Genomic DNA, 20482 nt, shown 5'->3' on the forward strand with positions numbered 1-20482 from the left:
CTTGGTGCTCCACCCAGGTATCAGGGCTGTGCCCCTGAGGTGAGAGAGCCAAGTTCAGGACATTGGTCCACAAGAGACCTCACAGCTCCACGTAATATCAAACGGCGAAAATCTCCCAGAGATCTCCATCTCAATGACAAGACCCGGCTTCACTCAATGACGAGCAAGCTACAGTGCTGGACACCCTATGCCAAACAACTAGCAAGACAGGAACACAACCCCACCCATTAGCAGAGAGGCTGCCTAAAATCATAATAAGGTCACAGACACCCCAAAACACACCACCAGACATGGACCTGCCCACCAGAAACACAAGATCCAGCCTTATCACCCAGAACACAGGCACTAGTCCCTTCCACCAGGAAGCCTACACAACCCACTGAACCAATCTTGGCCACTGTGGGCAGACACCAAAGACAACGGGAACTATGAACCTGCAGCCTGTGAAAAGAAGACCCCCAAAACAGTAAGTTAAGAAAAATGAGGAGACAGAGAAACACACAGCAGATGAAGGAGCAAGGTAAAAACCCACCAGACCTGATAAATGAAGAGGAAATAGGAATAGGCAGTCTACCTAAAAAAGAATTTAGAATAATAATAGAAAAGATGATCCAAAATCTTGGAAATAGAATGGAGAAAATACAAGAAACATTTAGCAATGACCTAGAAGAACTAAAGAACAAACAAACAGTGAAGAAAACACAATAAATGAAATTAAAAATTCTCTAGAAGGGATCAAAAGTAGAATAACTGAGGCAGAAGAATGGATAAGTGACCTAGGAGATAAAACAGTGGAAATAACTACTGCAGAGCAGAATAAAGAAAAAAGAATTAAAAGAATTGAGGACAGTCCCAGAGACCTTGGGACAACATTAAATGCACCAACATTTGAATAATAGGGGTCTCAGAAGAAGAAGAGAAAAAGAAAGGGACTGAGAAAATATTTGAAGAGACTATAGCTGAAAACTTCCCTAATATGGTAAAGGAAATAGTTAATCAAGTCCAGGAAGCACAGAGAGTCCAATACAGGATGAATCCAAGGATAAACACGCCAAGACACATATTAATCAAACTATCAAAAATTAAATACAAAGAAAAAATATTAAAAGCACAAAGGGAAAAACAACAAATAACATACAAGGGAATCCCCATAAGGTTAACAGCCGATCTTTCAGCAGAAACTCTGCAAGCCAGAAGGGACTGGCAGGACATATTTAAAGTGATGAAGGGGAAAAACCTACAACAAAGATTACTCCACCCAGCAAGGATCTCATTCAGATTTGATGGAGAAATTAAAACCTTTACAGACAAGCAAAAGCTAAGAGAATTCAGCACCACCAAACCAGCTTTACAACAAATGCTAAAGGAACTTCTCTAGGCAGGAAACACAAGACAAGGAAAAGACATACAATAACAAACCCAAAACAATTAAGAAAATGGTAATAGGAACATACATATCGATAATTACCTTAAATGTAAATGGATTAAATGCTCCAACAAAAACACATAGATTGGCTGAATGGATACAAAAACAAGACCCATATATGTGCTGTCTACAAGATACCCACTTCAGACCTAGGGACACATACAGACTGAAAGTGAGGGGATGGAAAAAGATATTCCATGCAAATGGAAACCAAAAGAAAGCTGGAGTAGGAATTCTCATATCAGACAAAATAGACTTTAAAACAAAGACTATAACAAGAGACAAAGAAGGACACTACATAATGATCAAGGGATCAATCCAAGAAGAAGATATAACAATTGTAAATATTTATGCACCCAAACATAGGAGCACCTCAATACGTAAGGCAAATACTAACAGCCATAAAAGGGGAAATCGACAGTAACACAATCATAGTACGGGACTTTAACCCCCTACTTTCACCAATGGACAGATCATCCAAAATAAAAATAAATAAGGAAACACAAGCTTTAAATGATACATTAAACAAGATGGACTTCATTGATATTTATAGGACATTCCATCCAAAAATAACAGAATACACTTTCTTTTCAAGTGATCATAGAACATTCTCCAGGATAGATCATATCTTGGGTCACAAATCAAGCCTTGGTAAATTTAAGAAAATTGAAATTGCATCAAGTATCTTTTCCGACCACAACGCTATGAGACTAGATATGAATTACAGGAAAAGATCTGTAAAAAATACAAACACATGGAGGTTAACCAATACACTACTTAATAACCAAGAGATCACTGAAGAAATCAAAGAGGAAATCAAAACATACCTAGAAACAAATGACAATGAAAACACAATAACCCAAAACCTATGGGATGCAGCAAAAGCAGTTCTAAGATGGAATTTTATAGCAATACAAGCCTACCTTAAGAAATAAGAAACATCACAAATAAACAACCTTACACCTAAAACAATTAGAGAAAGAAGAACAAAAAAACCCCAAAGTTAGCAGAAGGAGAGAAATCATAAAGATCAGATCAGAAATAAATGAAAAAGAAACAAAAGAAATGATGCAAAGATCAATAAAACTAAAAGCTGGTTCTTTTTGAAGATAAAATTGATAAGCCATTAGCCAGACTTATCAAGAAAAAAAGGGAGAAGACTCAAATTAATAGAATTAGAAATGAAAAAGGAGAAGTAACAACGGACACTGCAGAAATACAAAGGATCATGAGAGATTACTATAGCAACTATATGCCAATAAAATGGACAACCTGGAAGAAATGGACAAATTCTTAGAAATACACAACCTTCCAAGACTGAACCAGGAAGAAATAGAAAATATGAACAGACCAATCACATGCACTGAAATTGAAACTGTGATTAAAAACCTTCCAACAAATAAAAGATGGCCTCACAGGAGACTTCTATCAAACATTTAGAGAAGAGCTAACACCTATCCTTCTCAAACTCTTCCAAAATATAGCAGAGGGAGGAACACTCCCAAACTCATTCTACAAGGCCACTATCACCCTGATACCAAAACCAGAAAAAGATGTCAGAAAGAAAGAAAACTACAGGCCAGTATCACTGATGAACATAGATGCAAAAATCCTCTACAAAATACTAGCAAACAGAATCCAACAGCACATTTAAAGGATCATACAACATGGTGAAGTGGGGTTTATCCCAGGAATGCAAGGATTCTTCAAGATACACCAATCAATCAATGTGATACACTATATTAACAAACTGAAGGAGAAAAACTATATGATCATCTCAATAGATGCAGAGAAAGCTTTTGACAAAATTCAACACCCATTTATGATAAAAAAAACCTCCAGAAAGTAGGCATAGAGGGAACTTACCTCAACATAATAAAGGCCATATATGACAAATCCACAGCCAACATCATCATCAATGGTGAAGACTGAAACCATTTCCACTAAGATCAGGAGCAACACAAGAATGTCCACTCTTGCCACTCTTATCCAACATAGTTTTGGAAGTCCTAGCCATGGCAATCAGAGAAGAAAAAGAAATAAAAGGAATACAAATTGGAAAAGAAGAAGTAAAGCTGTGACTGTTTGCAGATGACATGATACTATACATAGAAAATACTTAAGATGCCACCAGAAAACTATTAGAACTAATCAGTGATTTTGGTAAGGTTGCAGGATACGATATTAATGCACAGAAAACTCTGGCATTCCTATACACTAACAACAAAAAATCAGAAAGAGAAATTAAAGAAAACAATCTCATTTACCACTGCAACAAAAAGAATGAAATACCTAGGAATAAACCTACCAAAGGAGGTGAAAGACCTGTACCCAGAACACTATGAAACACTGATGAAAGAAATCAAAGATGACATAAACAGATGGAGAGTATACCATGTTCTTGGATTGGAAGAATCAATATTGTGAAAATGACTCTACTACCCAAAGCTATCTACAGATTCAATGCAATCCCTATCAAACTACCAATGGCATTTTTCACAGAACTAGAACAAAAAATTTCACAATTTGTATGGAAACACAAAAGACCCCGAATAGCCAAAGCAATCTTGAGAAAGAAAAACAGAGCTGGAGGAATCAGGCTTCCTGACTTTAGACTATAGTACAAAGCTACAGTAATCAAGACAGTATGGTACTGGCACAAAAAACAGAAATATAGATCAATGGAACAGGATAGCAAGCCCAGAGATAAACCCACGCACATATGGTCACCTTATCTTTGATAAAGGAGGCAAGAATATACAATGGAGAAAAGACAGCCTCTTCAATAAGTGGTGCTGGGAAAACTGGACAGCTACATGTAAAAGAATGAAATTAGAACACTCCCTAACACCATACACAAAAATAAACTCAAAGTGGATTAAAGACCTAAATGAAAGGCCAGACACTATAAAACTCTTAGAGGAAAACATAGGCAGAACACTCTATGACATAAATCACAGCAAGATCCTTTTTGACCCAACTCCTACAGAAATGGAAATAAAAACAAAAATAAACAAATGGGACCTAATGAAACTTAAAAGCTTTCATACAGCAAAGGAATCCATAAACAAGATGAAAAGACAACCCTCAGAATGGGAGAAAATATTTGCAAATGAAGCAACTGACAAAGGATTAATCTCCAAAATTTACAAGCAGCTCATGCAGCTCAATATAAAAAAAAACAACCCAATCCAAAAATGGGCAGAAGATCTAAATAGACATTTCTCCAAAGAAGATATACAGATTGCCAACAAACACATGAAAGAATGCTCAACATCAGTAATCATTAGAGAAATGCAAATCAAAACTACAATGAGATATCATCTCACACCGGTAAGAATGGCCATCATCAAAAAATCTACAAACAATAAATGCTGGAGAGGGTGTGGAGAAAAGGGAACCCTCCTGCACTGTTGGGAATGTAAGTTGATACAGCCACTATGGAGAACAGTATGGAGGTTCCTTAAAAAACTAAAAATAGAACTACCATACGACCCAGCAATCCCACTAGTGGTCATATACCCTGAGAAAACCATAATTCAAAAAAAGTCATGTACCACAATGCTCACTGCAGCTCTATTTACAATAGCCAGGACATGGAAACAACCTAAGTGTCCATCGACAGATGAATGGATAAAGAAGAGGTGGTACATATATACAATGGAATATTACTCAGCCATAAAAAGAAACGAAATTGAGTTATTTGTAGTGTGGTGGATGGACCTAGAGTCTGTCATACAGAGTGAAGTAAGTCAGAAAGAGAAAAACAAATTCCGTATGCTAACACATATATATGGAATCTAAAAAACAAACAAAAAATGGACATGAAGAACCTAGGGGCAAGACGGGAATAAAGACGCAGACCTACTGAAAAATGGACTTGAGGATACGGGGAGGGGGAAGGGTAAGATGAGACAAAGTGAGAGTGGCATGGACATATATACACTACCAAATGTAAAATAGATAGCTAGTGGGAAGCAGCCGCATAGCACAGGGAGATCAGCTCAGTGCTTTGTGACCACCTAGTGGGGTGGGATAGGGAGGGTGGGAGGCAGGGAGACGAAAGAAGGAAGAGGTATGGGGATATATGTATATGTATAACTGATTCACTTTGTTATAAAGCAGAAACTAACCCACCATCGTAAAGCAGTTATACTACAATAATGATGTTTAAAAATAAATAAAAATAAAAAAGATTATGGAAAGACTAAACATAGTTCAGCCTCCATTGATGGGTTAATATTTTTTTCCAAAAATCACTGCAGTATATAAATATGAATTATAAATCCTAAATAAAAATTAAATCATTGCTAGCAGTTTAAATCTATTCTTACTTGTCCAAAAAATAATAGTCCTTTTCACTAGCCCTTTATTTTTATTACATCCATACAGTAATTTGTACAGTCATTCAGAACATATTTGCTAAAAACCTAGTATGTTTCTGGTGCACAATGAGAATACACTATTATACAAACTGTATAATATCATGGAAAATCAGTCTTCACTACTGTGTTTTAAAGTGGAATTTGTTAGCCACATTTTTTTTTTCCTTGGAAAATAAAGCACGTTATAAAACACTAATAGTCATTATGTGATGGTTAATTTTATGTGTCAACTTGACTGGGCTAAGGGATGTCTAGATAGCTGGTAAACATTATTTCTAGGTGTGTCTGTGAGGGTGTTTCTGGACGAGATTAGCATTTGAATTGGTAAACTTAGTGAAAAGAGTGTCCTCAGTAATGCCAGTGGACATCATCCAATCCACAGTGGGTCCAAATGTAACAAAAAGGTGGAGGAAGAGTGAATTTACTTTCTGCTTGACCTGGATATCCATCTTCTCCTACTCTCGGACACTGGCAGACTCCTCAGTCACCATCATCGCATGAGCCAATCTTTCATAATAAATCTCTTTCTGTATCTATCTATCTATCTATCTATCTACCTATCAGTTCTGTTTCTCTGGAGGACCCTGACTAATACATCCTTTAGAATAGTTGAGTTAATCAAAACTGGATGAATGAGGTCAGAATCAGCAGGTTACTTATCACTGCAGTGGTGAGAAAATCAACCTCATATGCCAAACAAAGCTTATCATTTTGAATGAACAATATTCCATAATTCTAAAAGTTTTTCTTTCCTAAAGCAAACATGCAAAATCTAAAGATTACAAGTTTATTGTCCTTGGTACTACTCAAATGTGTGAATACTATGGAAAATATCTCTCCCTCTTTTTAGAAAAAATATTTTTAAGAAGCAAGATACAGAATAAGTACAGATTTCACCTAATTTTCATGGTAACTTCCATGTAAATATTTGCTATTACCTTTCTTTGTAAAGAAAGTAATGGATAAATCCATTGCTTTGCATGATCAAAAGGACTTGTGTGACCAGCTTCTTAAATATTATCATTAAAGTTTTATCACCAAATATTAGCTTGACCTTTGTGGCCTCAGGTATCAACTCCAATTTTAATCAAAATTGGATGAAAAATATCTAGTTTTTGATTTTAATAGTGGTGAAACACTAGCACGTATGTGACTGTATATGCAGACCATGTATGAGATGTTTTATTATACCCAACTGTATCTTAATACAGGGGTTGAACATTTTTTTCTACTCTCTTTCCTTCATGTACATATTTTATGAGTGACTGGCAATGGTATTATTATGGAGGTAATATTATTATATGACCATAGATATTTTAAAATTTAATTTATTCCTCCTATTAGAATTATGTGCAAGAATTACTATTGCATATGAAAATATAAATTGCTGCATCAGTTGCCTTGTTCAAACTGACAAAGTTAAGCTTAAAAAAATTAATCCAAAGTCAACTAAAAGTTAGAACGCTTTCCAGGAAATCAAACTCTTTGCTTTTTTGGAAGAATCTTAAAATGACATGGGAAAATGTCCACGACGTAATTTTATACAAAAAAAGAATCTATATAACTTTACATAAAATAGGATCCCAATATAATAATAGGAAGCAAACACAGAAAGTTAGGACTAGATGGAAATACATTTTAACATAACAATACGTGGGGTGATTAGATTATAGGCACTTTCCATTTTCTGTAATGTATGTGTCAACTCATGTATGTAGAGGTAGGTGTGTATGTGGGAGAGAGACAGAGACAGAGGGAAATATAGCTTCTCCAGAAATATTAACTTGAAAACAGGAAATTTTTAACATCTAACAGTTTTTGGAGAAAAACATAGACGATTTTATTTGAATTTCAGTCAAATTACCAATAATATAATTATAAAACTTGATGTTCATTTTGAACAGTGTTATAGGTGTAATGCTCAGTTGTTTTTTTTTAATGAATTTTTTTCTCAATATATGTTCTTCAATACTTGAATTGTAACATAATAAAGTTAAGTAATTATAAACACATTCAAAAAACAAAATGTAAGGAAAAGAATTGTCCTACGTTCAGAATGTCTCTAGATAGTAAAGCTTTCAGACATCTTGTCTATGTTCTTTACAGAACATGAAGTGAAAATTTGGGAGTGTTAAATAGATTTCTCCTAACAGTCCGTTTTTGGAATCTCCAGGACCAGAATCAGATTTTTAAAATTCCTTTCTTTAATACAATAACTCTCATAGAGTATATAACTGCACATATTTTTTTTCAAATTTTACATCATATTGTATATTCTAGAATTCATGTTCTAAAAATTATACTATATAATATATATTACCCCAAGAATACTTTGTGTACTTTTAGCACAGTTGGTTTGGTTAAAAGAAAGTTTGACGGAGACATATTTTACAGCATAATTGACTTTTCCCATAAAAATAATTGCTTTGCATATACTGGAAAATATAGTACAGCTGCATAGGAGTGCTCCCCAGTGCAAATTTTTAATTTGAATTGGTTTGAATATAAAGATAAATCAGATGTTTGATCTCTTCTACATATATAGAGAGAGAATTTTAAAATGCTAAGAATTCTTAAATATTTGAGTATTACAATATCCGTTCTAACAAATGAAGAATAACATAAAAATGAGTGATGATAAACCTAGCTTAGAGTTCCACTAAAATATTATGGAACGAGCATTTTTACTCTTCCTCTTTCTGAGACCTATAATCGGAAATCAAAAAAATGCAACAAAAGGGAAACAATCTGATCAAAATTTTCAAATGGCCACATCCACAGACCATAAATAGAGAATTTGACAAAAACAATGAAATCTGAATCAAACTGGAGAACACTGCCATACTTTAATACATTCTTCTCCAGATCCTTAGCAATTTTCAGATTTTTCTAGGATTATGTGACAAGGTCTAAAAAAAGCCTAATGATGCCTGAGCTGATGAAATGACAAGGCTTGGGCAGGTCATGGGAAAGTGGGAAACTCCCCTATACTATTCATACTTACCCTGCTGACTGGCACTGGAAGCAGACCTAGATGAAAAGGGGATAAGTGGAGGGCCCTGCCATGGATCAGAATCAACTGAAAAAGATAACTCTGGGTCGGAAGTTTGTGACGCAAGTGACAAGAATATGAGTCATGGTGACATCCTGTCTACTCTAAAAGTGAAGGGAAATGCACCTCTTGAGGTGAGTAAAGAATGTAGTAAGTTGCATGCGAACAAATTAGAGAACACCGCTTTGGATGTGCAACAGCCAAATTCCCCTCATATGCTATACTCTGTTGTCCCCTTCCGAGATTACTCTTGAGCAAGTAACTGCCCTGATTGAATGATCTCAAATCAAGATTGTAATGATTAGAAAAGAACAAGCTACAGAACAATCAATAGACTGATGAAGAACATACACCAGAATAATTACAATATGAAATTTCAGATACATAGCTCTCAAAACTCTTATTTCTGAGCCTAATGCAAAATCCAGAAATCAATTAGAAAATTTTGGAATACGAGCATGAGATCAGTAAATGAATTTAGGCCATTAACTGTTAAGTGAAGGGGAAGGCATGAATACTTAGAAAACAAAAATGGAATAAGCCAAGATGAGGGAGAGAGCTAACTGAGTACAATAGTACTAAAAACTATCTTTTGTTTTCTAGCCATCTTCTAAAATAAGAACATGATGATGGCATTTCCCAAAACAAAATATGTTGCTGGCTGTCTACAGTGCTTTAAGCACTTTTAAATTTATTTTCTGGCTTCCAACCTACTTTTACCGCTTTCATCTCTACCGTTACATCTTACTTGTCGACTTGTTCATAAACATGCCATGGACTTTTGTGACTTTTATATTAACTTCATATTGGTCTTTCTACCACCTGATTCGAAAGCTCCTTCCTGAAACTTTTGTTATTGTTATTGTTGATATTCCCAAAGAACCAGATCAAATGTCACTTTCTATTGTCAGGCAAAAATAATCGCTCTTTCATGACTTTGTTTATGCTTCTATCAAAATATATGACACACTTAGAGCTACATTAATTAGTGGTATTTGCATAATCAACATTTTTTCAATTGAAATTAATTATAATTCCACATAGAACACTAACAAATTTCGGATCAATGCTTTAGAAAAAGGGGAGAAAGGGATGGATTTGGTAGTTGTCATGGGAGATTCTATAAATTTATTTTGCAAGGGACCCAGACTTATTTGTGGATATGTGGGGGAGAATGAGCCATTTGTAGGAAACACAACCTAAAGGGCATGGCAAACAGAAATAATAAGCAAAAAGGAGTAGTTTGAAAACGGGGAAACCCAAGGACAGAAGTTACCCAGAAACACATGCCAGCAGCCCCTATCAGAGAAGTTTATCTGCAGCCAGCAGTGGCCATGCTACCATATTGGTATCTAGAAATGGGAAAGTTTATGAGGAGAAAAAACAAAAAACAAAAAGCAAAGCAAAGATCCACATGTGGAGGATTACTAAGACAGGAATTCAAACCAAGGAAAATATAAGAGAAGAAGAGTTGTTAGAACTGGACTCACCATGAGAATGTCAGACTCAGCACAAGAGTGGCCTCGTACCAAATTCCAAATATTTGTGATAGAATATTAACTCTTTCCTACCTGGGTTAGTGATTCTCAAACCTGCATGATTATGAAAGTTACTGTTGTCTCTTAAATTACAAATCCCAAATCCCACTTCCAAAGATTTAGAATCAATACATTTGTATTTAAAAACAAATAAAAAACAAAGAAAGAAAAGCATTCTAAGTTCAGTTTGTTCTAGACTAGAAATGTGGCACAGAGTCAACCCATGCTTGTCTCTCTTTTCCTCTCTAACTAGAGCTTTTAATTTCATTTCATCTGTTTTTCTATTGAAAACTTTTCTCATTTGTAGTATTTCACCCCAATTCCTCTCAGTTTTGCCCCTTGGATATCTTGCTCTGTGTGATAGCTTCTTTTATTTCTCTTTCAAGAAAAGATCCCAGGTGTCCAGAGATGTGCTTTCTCCCACTTTTCCCATCGTTCTCAGCCTCAAATCCCTGTTCATAAGTAAGCTAGTGTCTTTGATTTCACCTTTCCTGGCATCAACAAGACTCATCTTGACTTACAGTGTCTATCCTCACATTTCTGTCAACAGATTCATCAAGAATCTTTGCAATTAATATGCTTATCCTGGTGTTAATGGTAAAATTGCAAACCTATACTTAACATGTCAGTATATAATTAATACTAACATTTCAACCATATATTACAGCTGACAAATTTCTGATTAAATGAATGAACTCAATAAGTATTCAACAAACATTTATCTACAACTACTATGTGAACCACAGTAATTAGATGAAGATTGTGGGACAATGACAAATCAATTCCAAAGGCAAATTTGCAATCTCTTGAAAATGGAAGAAGAAAACCACGATAGAGACGTTTTGATTTTAAAAATGGTGCAACACTAGCACATATGTTATTGTATATGCAGCCCATGTATAATGAGATGTTTTATTATATCCAATTGTATCTTAATGCAGGGGTTGAACATTTTTTTCTATAGAGACACAGAATAAATGATTTCAGATTTGTGGGCCATATAGTCTCTATTGCAGCTATTCAGCTTTGTCATTATAATGTGAAAGCAGCCACAGACAATATAAAAGAACAGGTATGACTGTGTTCCAACAAACTTTACCTACAAAAAATAGGCACGTGACTGAATTTGACCCCCAGTTTATACTTTGCCAGTGCCTGTTTTAGTCGATATTCTTTGGTCCATGGTATATTATGTATTGGTGCAATGAAATATGAAATTTTTTTCTTTTTAAAAATCCTTTGTATAATACATACTGAAGATAGGATAAATTTTGATTGTATAGAATGTAGCAAATTATTTTCACAATATAAAAATTCTAGGATTCAAGTCACCAAATATTTATCACATTCTCTATGCTGCAGGATGCAAGAGGAAAAGGAAGAGGAAAATACTGGTATGAAAACCTTCCTAACAAGCTGTCAGGACCTTGTTAAATGAACGTTTGTTAAGTGGAGCTCAGGGTGCTGTTGTGGTTCAACAACAGACCACAAAAAAAAAAAAAAAAATTTGAAATAGGTAAGTTTATTACTCATAGGTCCTGGAGGACACAGCATGCCTCAAAGGGCCACAAGAGGAGGTCAAGGCAGAGTGCAGACAGAGAGACAGACAGGAACTGGGTGGGGCACATGCTTTTGTTAGGGTGTGTGAGTAGAATGCTTTGGGGTTCAAAGGTAGGGCCAGCTTGGTCAATTCAAATCAAAAGAGCAGGGTTTTGCCAACCCCATGGGGGTCTTATCTAAGGAAAGCATAAGGCATCCAGGTGCTGGGAGGCAGGGGAGACTGTGGATCACAAGGGCTGTTGGGGAAGTTACGTCAGAAACTTACATTTGCTTGTGACTCTGCAGCTGCTATCTAGGGCATGAGCTTGCATGAGGGGGCTAGTGTCAGTTTAAGGTCCCTGCAGGTCACTTGACCAAACAAAATGAATGCCAAAGCAACAATACCATGGAGTGGCTTAGCTAAACTCTCAACACAAGCTTTGTTTCAAACTAGTCATACTAATTTCCTAAGACTGCTGTAACAAATTACCCAAAATTAGCTAAAACAACAGTAATTTATTCTCTCACAATTCTAAATGCTGGAAGCCTGAAATCAAGGTATCAGCAGAGCCAGTTCCCTTTGAAGGCGCTAGGGAAGAATCCTTCCTTGTTTCTCCTTATCTTCTTTTGGCTCCCAGCAGTCCTTAGTACTCCTGGCTTTGTAGCTGCATCACACTCCAATCATCTTCATCTTCTCTGTGAGTCTCTGTATCCCCTCCTCTTCTTATAAGGACACCAGTCATTAGACTTGGGACTCACCCCAGATCCAGGATGAATTCATCTTGAGATCCTTAACTATTAACATCTGCAAGGACTCTATTTCCAAATAAGTTCACATTCTGAGGTTCTGGGTGAATGTGATTTTGGGGCACACTATTCAATCCACTACATTAGTCATTATTTGCTTGCTTATTTTTTATTTAAGTCTGCTCTGATGACTCATTCAACTTCTTCCAAAAAACTACTATTTTGATTTTAACTCCTCAAAGTTCAGAGTTCAAAGCCTTTATCAATTTGTTATTGTTGAGGAACACAAAACCACTACAAGTATTAGCATAATCATGGGTGTGTTACTGTAAGAAAATCCTTCATAAACACCTAGACTTTCCTTCTTTTAAGGATTTTTGGGCCTGTGAACTAGCTCAGATCTGGGAGCTGTGTGAGGGGCCATGAATAATGTCAAACCTTGTTGTTTATATAAATCTAGTAAACATTAAGACAGCTAGCCATCTATTTCAATCCTGAGGATATCATGATATACTGGCAAAGACTGCCGAAGATCTCTGAGGGCCAAACCATTCTTAGTATTTACAATTCTGGTCCTGCTGCGTATTATGCTAACCATACCCAGGTTTGGTAATTAAGTTCCACCACTTGGCCCTGCCACTATAGGATTCTACCACCTCATTAAACTCAGCAACCCCATTTTAATAGCACCACCTTCCACTGTCATTCTTTGCTTGCAGAGAACAGCCTCTAGCCCCTACCGTAACTTTCAAAAATACTGTTGCTGGGCTTCCCTGGTGGCGCAGTGGTTGAGAGTCCGCCTGCCGATGCAGGGGACATGGGTTCGTGACCCGGGTCGGGAGGGTCCCACATGCCGCGGAGCGGCTGGGTCCGTGAGCCATGGCCGCTGAGCCTGCGCATCCGGAGCCTGTGCTCAGCAACGGGAGAGGCCACGGCAGTGAGAGGCCCGTGTACCGCTAAAAAAAAAAAAAAAAAAAAATACTGTTGCTTCCTTCACTGTATGGGTTAACTTTTGTCCATCAAAAGCAGGTTGAAGATCTAACCCCTGGTACCTGTGAATGTGACTTATTTGGAAATAAAGCTTTCACAGATAATGTCAAGTTAAGATGAAGTCGTACTGGATTAGAGTGAGCACTGAATCTAATGACTGATAGTCTTTAATAAAGAGAGAAAGATTTAGAAATACAGAGACACAGAGGAAACAGGGAAGAAGGCAATGCGAAGACAGAGACAGATTGAAGTTCAGCTGCCAAAGAAACCAGGAATGCCAAGAACTGACAGTAACCATCAGAAACTAGAAGCGAGGAAGGATTCTTTCCTAGAGACTTCAGAGAGAGCAGGGCCATGCTGACAGATTAATTTGAGGTTTTTAGCCTCCAAAACTGAAAGAATAAACTTCTGTTGTTTTAAGCCACGATGTTTGTGGTAATTTGTTACGGCAGCTCTAGGGAAAAGATATATACTCATAATATATCCCTCAAAGCTGTGCTGAAGGGATTGTTCACTGGATCCTCACAGGTGACCTAGTTAGGGGTGAGAAAACAGTTCACATACAAAAATTGGACTCCAGCATTCCTACATCCTTAAACCCTGGAACTCAAAGACCTTATGGTATCTCAAATGTATATTTTTAAATACTGTCCTTCACTGCGTCCTAATTACCACTGGCAATGAGATCATCAATACCTTTAAATCTAGTTAGATCAGAGAATGAATGTCGGATTCCCATCCTTAAGTCTGACCCCAGTGAAGTACTTCTGGTGCCCAAAATTTTATTAATCTTGGTGTACCCAAGGAGATAGAGACACTACAGTTTTTCAGGGAAGAGTTTAATGAAGGAATGTGAGCTTAATAGTGGGAAGCAGCTGCATCACACAGGGAGATCAGCTCGGCGCTGTGTGACCACCTAACCGGGTGGGATAGGTAGGGTGGGAGGGAGACTCAAGAGGGAGGGGATATGGGGATATATATATATATATATATGTATAGCTGATTCACTTTGTTATACAGCAGAAACGAACACAACATTGTAAAGCAGTTATACTCCAATAAAGATGTTAAAAAAATAAAAAATAATTTAAAAAAATAATGCTGGATGAAGAGCATGAGGTCAAGTTTTAGAGGGCTTTGAAAAATGGTAGAGAGATTTGGACTTGATGTGATAATAATTGGCTATGCTTGTAAAATGACTTCTAGTCTACAATGCACAACAGATATTTTTTCATTTAAACTTTAATTTTTTACAGGCATGCTGTATTATAGGTGAGGAACTAGAACCAGAGCAGTTAAGAGTCTGCTGAAAATCACGCAGCTAATAAAATGCAGGACATCTGGAAAAAAAAAAAAAGGAATGTGAGCTTAAACAAATGTAGAAGTACATGTTGGACAGAAAGTCTGTGGTCAAAGAAGTAGAGAAATTGTTACTAATGACTTCAAACTAGAGCAGGTAGAGAACTGCAGAGCTTATGCAGATGGCGAAGAAGCTGCTACATTTGTTTGCCACTATCACAAAGAGGGAGTTTGTTGGAGGGCGCCTTAGCTGTGATGTCTTGGCTCCCGAGAGTAATGGCTTCTAAGTTTCAACTAATCTCTTCTCATTAACAAACCCTAACCTAACACCATACATTCTAGGAAAACTAGTTTCCAGCTTTGGCAGTGGTGCATCGAAGGTAAAGGTGACTGACACTGAACCCTTCCATTCCAGACTAAAAACACTCTCACATATTTCTCTGTAAATATTTCCACATGTGACTTCTTCTTCAAAAACTGAGATGTGACACTCTCTTAAAATACTACCTTAAATTGTAATCCTATATTGGATGATATTGACTCAAGTTAGTTTCTAAGTCTTACTGCTCATAAGTAGAGCAGGGGAATATTGTAATTTTCTCTGGAGTTGAATTTTAGTATAAAGAGCAAATATAAGATTTTTAGCAGTCATCTTGATGAGGTTTCAATGAAACCACCGACATCATTGAAATATCTGGATTAAAACACTGTGACAAAAACCGGGAATATGTTCCAACTGAGACCTCTCATACTTCAAGGAAGCTGACCAGTTCATAATCAACTAACAGTATCACATGAGAGCCTGTTTCATGTTTAAGTGCAGGTTCCATTGTGAATTGTAGTTATTTATGTTTCTAATAATAAACTGGACCTCACAATAAAGTAACAAGGTAATGTATTTTTAATTTTATACCTATAAAAAGTCAGTATATTGCTTAGTCATTTTTATGTTTCCAAGAAAACAATGTGATAGCATAAGGAATTAATGATTCCAAAATACTCCCTAAAGCCTGCCTGCTGCCTTCCTTCCTTTCTTCCTTCCTTTGTTTATTTACTTCTATTTTCCCAGATTTACTGAGATATAATTGACATATAACATTGTAAAAGTTCAAGGTGTACAGTGTGTCAATCTGATACGTTTATATATTGCAAAAGGATTACCACCATAACATTAATTTGTAAGCCCTCCAGCCTCTCACATAATTACCATTTCTTTTTTGTGGTGAGAACAATTAAGATCTACTCTCTTAGCAACTTTCAAGTATATAATACAGTATTATTAGCTATAATCATGCTGTACATTAGAACCCCAGAATTTGTTAATTTTATAACTGAAAGTTTGTATCCTTTGACTAATATCTCCCATTTCCACCACCTCCTAGCTCCTGGTAACCACTTTTCTACTCTCTGTTAGATTTCATATATAAGTAACATCTTAAGGTATATGTCTATCTCTCTGACTTATCTCATTTAGTATAATGCCCTCAAGGCTCATCAGAGTTGTCGCAAAAGGCAGGACTTCTCACTGAATAATATTGTTTTTCATACACATATGAAATGTGTTGATGGACATTTAGGTTTTTGAATAGGTTGAATAATACTCTAATGGACATGGGGGCACAGATATCTCTTCAAAATCTTGTTTTCATTTCTTTTGGATATATACCCAGAAGTGGGAGTGCTGGATCATATGGGAGTTCTATTTTTAATTTTTTGAGGAACCTCCACACTGTTTTCTACAGCAGCTATACCAATTTACATTCTCACCAAGAGTACTCAAGAGTTCCCTTTTCTCCACACCTTCAACAATACCTGCTATTTTTTGTCTTTTTGATAATAGCCATGCTAACAGGTGTGAGAATGGTATTTAATTGTGGTTTTGGTTTGCATTTTCCTGATAATTGGTGATGTAGAGGCTTTTATCATGTACCTGTTGGCCATTTGTGTGTGTCTCCTTTGGAAAAATGTCTACTGAGTTGCCTGACTGTTTTTTAACAGGCTTTTTTTTTTCTGCTATTGAGTTATATGAGTTCTTCATATATTCTGGATATTGACCCTTTATCAGATATGTGATTTGCAAATATTTTCTCCCATCCCATAGGTTGCCTTTACTTTTTGCTGATTGTTTCTTTTACTGTGCTTTCAGTTTGGTGCAGTCTCACTTGTTTATTTTTGATTTTGTTGCTTGTACTTTTCATATCCAGGAAATCACTACAAAGATCAACGTCAAGAAGATTTTTCCCTATGTTTCGTCCTAGGAGTTTTCAGGTTCAGGTCTTATGTTTAAGTCTTTAATCCAGGTCTCTATGAAAAGTCACTCCTGCTGCATGTCTGCTAATCTGTGTTTTTCTTACTTGTTCCTAGCCAGCTCTATACATCTCAGCTTTGCCAGACTGGGTGGGATGAAACCTAAGCGAGATCTTCATGCAGTGCCCCCAAGAGGCTGGAAAAGGTGGTTGCTCACTCTGTTCTTCCTTTCTTGGTGAGAGAAACTCTTTGTACCTGGTAAACTCCCTGGCACTGAAGAGTGCTGGCTTGGGGATAGGATGATGCAAGCAAAATGAATTTGTCTTCCTTCTCCTCTGTGTGATTATTTTAGTTTTTTCCACTGTGCTGCTAAAACTTCCTAAGTGGACTCTAGTGGTCTCCCAGAGCTGTTTTTTATTTGTGGCCAGCTATCCAATCATTGATCTTTGTGGGGGAACGGGGAAGCTGGGTTCTCCTAAGTCACCATTATTTTTTTCTGCAGCCTCTCCATTAATTTTTAGGTAAATGAGATTATTTTATAAAGCAATGTTGTTTAATATTTCTAAATTATCATCTCATCAATTTTTTTTCCTCATCACCGTAACAAATATAACCCTTTGTTCCTAGTTGCACAACAAAATTTCAAAGAGTGAAATTCAGTTTACTCAATATTTATAAACTGATTGCTCATCTTCTTTCTATTTCCCTCAAAGAAGATAAATAAACAGAAAGAAAATAAACCTGGAATTTTGACTGTAAGGAGTCATGTGGTCTCAGAGGAAAGAAGTTAATGTATTGAAAAGAAAGAGGAGACCCAAATCAGACTGAAGGGACTTTAATCCTATGTCTGGAGAAACATGTACATTTTGCAGATACAAATCTAGTCTCTTCTGATGACCCTTAGGGTTACTACCAGCTCTTCCATAATAAATACCTTGTCTCCACTGTTAGAGACAAAATTCAGAATGAAAAAAATCATTCTGAAAATATTCTCTAACGTTTGCATATCATTAGTCTATTTTAAGGGTAGCTAAAGCTGTGTCTGAAGCTAGAATTCAGCTTTCACAGGTGAAAAATTTCCAAATCCAGTCATTCAGCAATTATTATTTTTTGAATATATACTCTTCAGGATACTCTATTAAAAACAAAACAAACAAACAAAAAAGAAACAAATAGATAATAGTCAAATGCTATAATGATTTAAAGAGGGATAAACGCTATACTGCTAGAATGATTTCCATGACATTATATTCAAGTATATTTGGAGAACTTTGGTCTATAATGTTGTTTTCAACACATCATCTTTTGGAAGAAGTATCACTTGGAGATAAAAAGCCACAAGTAATTACACTTGAATTTTACCAAATTCGGAGTTGTCAGGTCACTGAGGAGTAGAGATGTAGAGTTTCCACATGTGTGTGCACCTCCTATAATGAGATTTCCCAGCAGAAGCTGACAAAGTAGGTCTGTGAAGCTAAAAGGGACATAATTCCAGAATAATATCATAGCAATAAAGAGCACACGGTCTAGAGTTAGACAACTCAATTTGAAGCAATTTCTAACAGTCTTCAAAACTTCCTGTCAGTGAGAACTTTGAGAAGTTATTTAATTTCACTGTTGAGTCTCCTTTTTGTAAAAATGGTGGTAATAACAATTCCAACCTCATACATAAAAGCTGTAAACATTTAAAGTCATGTCAAGCATGTGGTAGATGTGCAGCAGGGTAATTATTATTGCTTGTTAAAAATTTCAAATATATTTTGTCCAATTAAATAGAAACCTGGAATATACATTTTGGCCTTTAGATACCTAGGTTCCCTCAAATGAAGAGTCAGTTGCTATATGATTCAGCTTTAGATGTTCCTGCAGTTTTAACTGTGCCACAGTTCTTCAGGGTTTAAAATAAAGCTTCCTGGTTATACCTTACCACAGGAAGTACGATTTGGGGTTATCTTTTGTCTTTTTTCTCTCTCGTTTCTTTCTTCCTTCTGTCTTACCTTCCTCTTTTCCTTTCTTTTTCTTTTTCTTTTTGTTTCCACTGCATTTACTACTAATATAAAAAAATGTTAAAATGAAAAAAAAAATTATTCTTAGTTCTCCAGTGGTTCTCATCCCTCCCTCTTCCCCACACAGCTCCTGACCTATTTCCTCAGGGTCAGTTCAAAACTGGACCTGGTGCTCGCTTCGGCAGCACATTTACTAAAACTGGAACGATACAGAGAAGATTAGCGTGGTCCCTGCGCAAGGATGACACACAAATTCGTGAAGGGTTCCGTATTTTTGAAAAAATACTGAACCTGTTCACTGGTGTTTTCACAGAAAACAACCAACGCCAGGGATGCAGAGGCAGAGAGTGGGAAGAGGGCGACAGTACTATCCAGGTTCCACCAAAGGCAGGCCAGGTGGAGAGGCACAAAATTCAAACAAAAGGGCTGATGGCCTCACAGTGACATAGTCTAACTAAAATGGACTGGAAAGGAACTACAGAAGGCCCCTCAGAGGCTTTATAAAACATCTCAGCGGCTGTGTCCTACCCACAATAACTGACTCCAGGAGAAGGATGAAGAGGCCAGGGAAAGTTGTGGAAAGTTTCACGTGTCGGGAGGTGGGGAAAGTCTAGAAGGTACCAAGAGCCTCACTCATTTTGACAGAAAAATTTCCTCTAGTGTTAGGAAGTCACAAAATGCCAAGGACGCTGAGAAAAGCTATGAGGGGGATGCAGAGTCTCACAAGACACAGCGATCACAGACCACAGCGGTGGGGATCGTGCTACTGAGGCAGAAACTACGGAGTCCAAGAGCAGGGAGAGTGGCCTTTCAGGAAGTGACTCTGGTGAGAGAGAGGAAGATCCAGGAAGCAGCTGAAGGGAGCAAAGACGGGGTCCTGAGGCAAGGCTCTGGAGGCTGGATCAGAAGAAAGGGCACCAGTGATGAAACACAACTCTGGGGGCGGGTGTCAGTGACTGAGGTCGGGGGTGGAACAGCCGCACAGTAGCCATCACAAGGCACAGGGAAATAAATGGCTGTTGGCCATAGAGGGCCCCTTCCAGGGTGGTGGGAAGGCACAGTCTCACAGAGGTCCACTGATGCCTGGGTGGCAGAAGGCACAGAGGTCTTCATATCAACAGTGGCCCTTTTTGGCAGTGTTGGCAGAGAGGGTGGTGGGATCTGTCTTCCATAACCTGGGGTCCATCCTTGGGTTAGCAGGCATTCTTGTTAAGGGGCCAGTTGTGAGTGTTCAAGGGTGTCTCTGTTCTTTG

General features: G+C 37.1%; 1 non-coding gene across 1 annotated transcript; it reads left to right on the plus strand.

Annotated features, from left to right (window-relative positions):
• Positions 1–19398: 19398 nt before the first annotated feature.
• Positions 19399–19505, plus strand: LOC115801750 (U6 spliceosomal RNA). Its single transcript, XR_004022090.1, has one exon. It is a non-coding gene; the product is annotated as a U6 spliceosomal RNA (small nuclear RNA).
• The last annotated feature ends 977 nt before the right edge of the window (positions 19506–20482 follow it).

Source organism: Delphinapterus leucas, chromosome 9 (assembly GCF_059928025.1).
Source record: "Delphinapterus leucas isolate spDelLeu-1000000601 "Yukka" chromosome 9, BTC_Dleu_Yukka2, whole genome shotgun sequence".
Taxonomy (NCBI): domain Eukaryota; kingdom Metazoa; phylum Chordata; class Mammalia; order Artiodactyla; family Monodontidae; genus Delphinapterus; species Delphinapterus leucas.